We start from the raw sequence: 7,345 nt of genomic DNA, 5'->3' as shown, positions 1-7,345 counted from the left end.
CAATGAATGTACAAATGCGCTTTACACAATTGATGTGTGTATGGATTGTGATAAGAGTTGTATGAGCCCCTAATAAAATGATTTAAAAAAAAAACGAAAAAAACAACAACAAAACAAAACAAACTCACTCTTAACATCTTCAAAATTGTGCTTCAAAAGATTTATTTTCTTTGTATTATTTCCCCCCCTTTCAAAACATAATGAAATGTCACTAAATTCAACCTAAAGTATAAAGGTGTGATTATACGCTGACAGATGACACTTTCACACATATTTCATTTCAAAATTTACAAGTAGGTTTTATATTCGAAATTGGAAGTACATTTTTACTGAAGGGGTGGGGTGAGATGTGGAGACCTCTCTTTCCATTACCACCACCAAAAAAAAAGATTCTCTATTCCCACTGTAAGTCAGCTCGTAGGCTATCATAGCATCTTAACCAACATTTTCCATCACCCAATTTTGGGGTAAATGAGTATGCTAGAGGAGATACAGCAGCTCTATGTAACCTCGGTGACTTCATGGTTACTTTTCAGCATGCAGGCTTTTCTCTTTATTATCATATATTGCTAGCTTTCAGGTAAAAGAATAAATATGACAAGTTTCCTGTCTTCTACTTACAAATCAATGGGATTATTTGGCAAAATCATTTGGAAGATTTATTAAAGTATCAATAATGAATTGCTCCACTTTCATTGAGAACATACCAATACAAGTTGTTTCTATCACATTGTCTATATTACTTATGATTGACGCTTTTGAAACCTTATTTAACAGGAGAATAACAGGATAATGAGAGGTATTACAGAAGAGTTGTAAAATCATGTACACACTAGAAGGTAAATATCTATCATTATCATGATTTTCAAATAATAAAATTCATATAAAAGTCATTGCAAAGAAATTCATTCAGTGTAATGAGTTGCTGTAAAATAGATCAATACCATCAGATTCCATGATCTCCTCTGTATCTCTCTCCAGGGGTGCTGCTCTCTTACTTGCACCCAGCTGCTTATCACACCATCGACTAGTAGTGCAAGCTTTTAACCGGGTTCACTGGTATCGGGACACAGAGAACACTGTGTGTTACCAAACATCAGTACCTGTCAAGAGTCAACATCCCGAATCAGAAAGATATTCTCATGCTTTCTTTCAAAGGAAAACTTTGTTGCCCTGGCTCCATGACCTGGGAGCCTGACAGGTGCCTCAGTTTCAGGGCAGCAGAGCTAAGAAACACAAGGTTGGCCAGTGGGTTCTACAGCAGCACTTGATTCCCCCACCCCAAATTATTTCCGGGTATGTTTATGCCATGTTGTTCTTTGCCCCTCTATAAGCGAGCGGTCAAAACTATTTACTATCAGTCTCAAATTAACAATGGCTTATGTCATCTGAAAATATACCGACATCCTATGTACAGTAATACGGCACTTTCAACTGAAATTAAGTATTAACATATCTGGTTTTCTGCAATGCTGCAGGCCTTTCACTTTCTGCAGAGTGTAGACGACCAGGTATCTGTTATTCAATACAGGAATTCTGTGGCTTAAAACAAAACACTCCCTTTTTTAGCTTAAGCACAGAATTCACAGAGACTATGGTATCCAAGAGAACTGTTTGAGAAACTTAATACCGAAGAAAGTTTTCCCAGTTCCTGAATAAGAGGAATATATAATAGTAAGAATATACCAAGTAGCAAGTTCTTTTAAAGAAAACCCAGCCACAATTTAGCTTCAGAATAAGATCTGGGTAAGGAAAAGTGGATGGTAAAACAGATTGCTAACTACCGTTAGGCACAACATGGTATTGGAACAGTTCAGAAATTACATACTTCAGAAGAAAAGGAAAGGGGCCAAACATAAAATACTAGCATGCTAGGATTTTTAACTAAGAAACATCTATCCAAGAATAGATACTTCACAATCACACAGCATTGTCCTCAGGATAAATCAACTTTCAAGAACATGGCCCAAATGAAGTACAAGACTTCCAGCAACTGAATACACTGGAGTCATACACCATTTACCTCTATGTAGTTTTACCTATAGTTCTGGATCATCTCATTTATATGGAAACTTCTCCTGTGAAATAGATGATTTGGATAGTTTTTAATCAATGTATAGTACAGATGTGAATTCAATGGTAGCAGATAGTAAAATCAATTATTCTTTATTAAAAACAAAACAAAAAACTAAAGTTTCATGCTTTGTTTAAATGTAGCTTGTTGTTAGGAAATTGTCACTCTCCAAACGTGTAAATAAATGTAGGTCATGTTTACATAAATTTGCCATCTTTTTCTTTAAAGAAATATCCTCATGTTGTACCTTGCTAAAATATATTAATTGGAGTGACTGCTATTAAAACTTATTATACTAAAAACTTACGAACAAGGCTGTGAATCAAATAAGTTCAGAAAAAGTAGCCTGCTATCTTCCACACGTCCTGCACACGGGACTCCTTTGAGATTCATACTGCAGCCATGCAGAGAAGACACCACAGGCTCGCTCTCTGAGTAACACTCCAGTGACGTGTCCCGTGGGTGACAATGGAAATAACTGCGTAACATTTCAAAGAAGTTTCAGTTCCAGTAAGAAGCCAAAGCTACGGATCATTCAACAGTTACATTTTCTTTTCTTTTTTTAATGGTTTGGCTCAGACACACGCCAAAAACCATTATGGGAACCATTATTTCTGTTTCCATCACAAACACTGCTTTTAAAATATGATCTATCATCAGACTTATAGCCTAATCTGAAAAAAAAAACAAAACACATATTAAACTATGCTCAGTCTTTTTTTTCTGGCAAAGAGTCAAAACTAGGGTGTTTAACTTCTCTTAAAACGTTTTAGAGTGCGTGGGGTTGAGGCAGGGAGGGAAGGGCCCGATCAAAATACGACAGAGTTTAAACTGGCATTCAATCCGATCCATTATGCACAGAGTGGCAGTCAAGGGAAATCGTGGAACACAGGGCTTTCTCCACATACGCAAGTACGATGTGATCTGCAAAACGAGTTTCTGTCTGCAAGGGTCCTAGAAGCTACAATCAACATGATAATCTAGCCTTTGAACCTTCATTTCATCTCCACAATAGTTAGTTGCCCGTAATTTTCAGCCACATCTAGCGTGATTTTATGTCGTACAGAGGCTTATAAGTATTCTAAGTGATATTATGTAGAATTACTTAAAATATTTTCCAGAACAGCAGCTTTGATTCTGAATAAAAACTGGAGCAGCTGGTCTTTGTAAACCTGTTCTATATCCAAATTATTCTCGTGCAAATCATTGATGGAGACAGAACTTAACAGTGAAAACACTAACTTTCATATATTGGAACAAGGACAAAAAAGGACTCGCTAAAGACAGATTTAAATAAACACTGTTCTAGATAAAGGTAAATGGTCAAGGAGCACTTGATACTGACAAACAGGAACGTTTTAAAAACCGCCGAGTGTCCACTGCAGCAGCAGCACAGAACCTGCGATCAACTGAGGCCAAGTCCACAGGATGGTGTGAGTATGGCACGGAATAAAGATGAGTGAGTGAACTAAGTCAGTGCTAAGAAGTACAGAAAAGTGCAGAAAAGCAACTTCCAGGAGAATCTGAGCTGTTGGCTACCACAGCTCTAAAACATTGTTTCCTTTGAGCACAATACAGCAGGATTAGAAAAGAAGCGAAGTCGTCACATTGTAGGAGGGGTTTCTTCAGAGGGGAAATCTTGTAAATCCCAACATTAGATGAAAAGGAATTCAAACGAAGAGTCCATGGTAGCAGGGGGAAAGTATGCAGGGAAGAATATTTTCTCTACTTTTTTAAAGAAAGCACCTATGAAACTGTGCTTGTGCTGTCAGATGTTCCAATGGAGGTTTTGAATCCTTTTATTCTTTTATCAATTGCAGCATAACAAAAGGCATTCACAGCATAACTTGAGGGAAAATGTTACCTGGCCTAGAACGGCACAGACATCAATTAAAAGCACTTTTCATCATTTAAAATAGCACACGTTTTTCCTCAGTTCCACAATCTGAGACAGGAGCAAGAGAGGGGGCAAGCCTGGAGGACAAGGAAGAAGAGTAGCAGCTCTCAGTAGGAAGGAAATAGCTAAGGACGCGAAGGAAAGCTAAAGCAAAAAACAAAAACACCAGTATTGCGCAACTTTCAGTCATGCTCTGTCAAGAGTGCTACACCTAGATATGCAACCACTGCTAACATTTTCCCTCATGTCGAAAACGCAAAGTTTATGTGTAGGTATTTTTGACACTACAAAAAAAGAGAAAGTACAATGACATTCACTACTGTAGCCTTGACAGCTCTCTTCCAGTTTGTTTTGAACCATTCAGATGTATCTTATGGAAATATTTATTCACATAATTTCGCTCAATACATTTCTTTCTACACAAGACTGAATTTAGAAGTCACAAGAGAGTAACATTTTTAATTACAGTAACAACTTATTAATAAATTATAAATTAAAAAAATCTTCATCTTTGCTTTAAAAAATCATTTATCAAATGCTAACTTCCAGATTATCTGGAAAATTAAAGATGCAAATTGCTATAAATCTGGCATCCCAATTAAATTGTGATTTCTAAAAGTATATAAAATATCCCTTAAATGATCCCAAGTTCCACTCCAGAAAATTTTTATTTTACTTTTTTCTTCATAAGTTATTAAGTTTAGAACCTTCTAAATATTTTACCCAAATGTGGAAAATTGCTTGGAGATGCTAAGCACAGTAAAATAATTACATGAAAAGAATAAACAACAACAACAACAACAACAAAATACCCGTTAAAACAAAGTTGTTATAGCTGGCATCACTTAAAATTGGTATTTTTCCAAAAGCTGCAAGGTGACTCACTGCTGATTAATTGTTGAGCAGTTTTAGTTAAGAGGAAATAATGCATTTAATAAACTGAAATTGAGTAGGCAGGTAAATATTTTGTTAACTAAAATGCAATTATGTAACTTGATTTACTCTTTGGACTGCATTCTGATAATGTTAAATACCTTTCATTGTAAATAGTAACGCAGTTCAGCTTTCCTTTGTAGAATCTGTTTTCTACTCGGGGTCGGGTGGGGCTTGGGGAGGGAGACGGAAGAGCTTAGAGCCTGGTCTGCATTCAGAGAAGGTTTTACTGCTCCATTACACTTCAGACTTTGATTTATAAGAAGCAAGTCATGTGGGTTTTTAATTTCATAAGAGATGGATGCAAATAATAGACCCCAAACGAAAAATACAAATCAAAACATAACTAGTTGTGCAGCTCTAGAGAACTTAATAAAAAGTAAATCAACTTTTAAATCAGTTAACTTTGGCATCTGAATATAAAATGTTTATCAGTATTACCTATGTAGATGACTACTGAGGGATGTGCAGCATTTTCAAAATCCCTGTGTGTGTCCTTTATACGCATGTTTGGTACACTGAGATCTGTGCTAACTGTCCTCTTCTCCGGAGGATTTTTGTCACCCTGCATGATCGTCCATCTCCGTATTTGGGACTCTCACACAACTCCGGTTTCTGGCTGGGTATGCCTGCATTTTTGTTGTTCCAGAGACCGCTCTTCATATCCTCTAGGTTTTTCAAGCATCTTCAAAAGATAAGAAAACCTGTTTAAAACCAGATATATTCAGTTATTAGCATTGACTGTTAGTAGTAACATACACCGGAACAGAGTCCATTTCCTTGTGAACATTTCTTTGGTTACTATAAATTTCCATTCTTTTACTTACTATTCTAAAAATTCATAAAACCAGGATTGTGCAGAATAATGCATGTAGGGCACAGAAGGGACAAGGAAAGCTTCAGACAGCAAACAGTCACAAAAGAATAAGTAGCCAGACACCACTGTCTTTCCCTCCACCGCAGAAACAGCACGGAAGCCAGCACTGACAACCATCCAACACAGCACCTTAAAAAGCAAGTAAAACCAAAAGGGAAGACTTACCTCTAAACCAGGAATCTGATGCTTAATCTGAAGGGTGCTCAGGGCAAGACCTATTTACTTCGAACCATTCGTCTATGCAGCTAGAAAGAAACAAAACCAGAAAGTTGAAACACTTGTATTTGATTATTTATATCATGACAGTAATAGTGATTCTTGACTTCAGCCTATCTTTGCAGAAAGTCCTCCCCAAACATGATCATATTTGCTATACATAAGTAAAAGATAAGGATATACTTATTATATTTGATTATGCAAATAGCAATTCAGGAATCTATTCCAAAGTATGCTGTAAAATACTTTTAAGAGAACCATTACAAAAATAGTTTCTAGAGAAATATTACTTTACTAATTAGAATGAAATGAAGAATCTGAATAAATTACTCTTCTCCTCAAAAGTTATTATTCACTTATGGAAACACCAACCCATTTATGCCACCAACTGATGTAATTAACCCTTGATTGTGATGAACTGTACTTTTTGAATGATTTTTTTTTTAATTGTGAATTGGGGGTGGTGGTGGTGGTTACCTTATATACTTGAGTATAAACGGACCTGAAAATCAGTCAAGGCATCTAATTTTATCACAAAACTGCATTAAAAATGTGCTGAAAAAAAACTCAGCTTATACACGAGTATATACAGTATATACCAGACCAGCAACTTTGAATTCAACAGTTCACACCACTTGACTCCCTCATGGATCACTAATCATATTTCTCAAAGATAGTAATGCACGTATGTGATTCTTGGAATATTTATTTTAATTCCACCCCACAATTGCAATAAATTTTAATTTATAAAGCATCTCAAAGTCTTCCTTTATTATAAGCTAAATAATAGAGTGTGCATAATTATCCTCATTCTAAATCTGTGCTGTCCCATACCCTAGCCACCAGTTGCGTGGGACTTTTAAAATTTAAACTCGTTAATCTAAAAAAAATCCAGTGTCTCAGCTGCACTACCCACATTTCAAGTGCTCAGAAGTCATATGGCTGGCCAGTAGATACTCTACTGGACAGCACAGATACAGAAAATCCCCATCACTGTACAAAATCTACTCCACCGTGCTCTGATAGATGATAAAGTCAAAGCCTTGAAAGTAATGTGCCCAATAGCTAGTAAATTATCCAGGTAGGAATCTAATTGCTTTCATTGATGCTACATATCAAATTTGCATGTGCCACTGAGCCAGAAGTCATGGCTAATATACTCAAGGGCAAGATTAATATTTACCATTTGTGTTAGACAGGGTTCTCTAGAGAGATAAAACCAAATTGCTGATAATTAAATATATTTATTTATAAAGATAATTAGATATATAACAAGAAATGAACTGTTAAATCATATACAGATAAATATATAATACAAGAAATAAATAGTTAAATTATAAAGCACTAC

The 7,345-nt window shown here is 35.9% G+C and overlaps 1 long non-coding RNA gene across 1 annotated transcript; it reads right to left on the bottom strand.

The window, feature by feature from the left end:
* Positions 1-145: 145 nt before the first annotated feature.
* Positions 146-6,027, bottom strand: LOC123521538. Its single transcript, XR_006679959.1, has 2 exons — positions 5,947-6,027; positions 146-5,589 (listed from the first exon to the last, which is right to left on the bottom strand). It is a non-coding gene; the product is annotated as an uncharacterized LOC123521538 (long non-coding RNA).
* Positions 6,028-7,345: the final 1,318 nt, after the last annotated feature.

The sequence above is a fragment of the Echinops telfairi genome, unplaced genomic scaffold (assembly GCF_000313985.2).
Source record: "Echinops telfairi isolate 266 unplaced genomic scaffold, ASM31398v2 ScPeMD7_23;HRSCAF=83, whole genome shotgun sequence".
Taxonomy (NCBI): Eukaryota; Metazoa; Chordata; class Mammalia; order Afrosoricida; family Tenrecidae; genus Echinops; species Echinops telfairi.
Note: the sequence above shows the minus strand (reverse complement) of the source record. Positions and strands in the feature narration are given on the sequence as shown.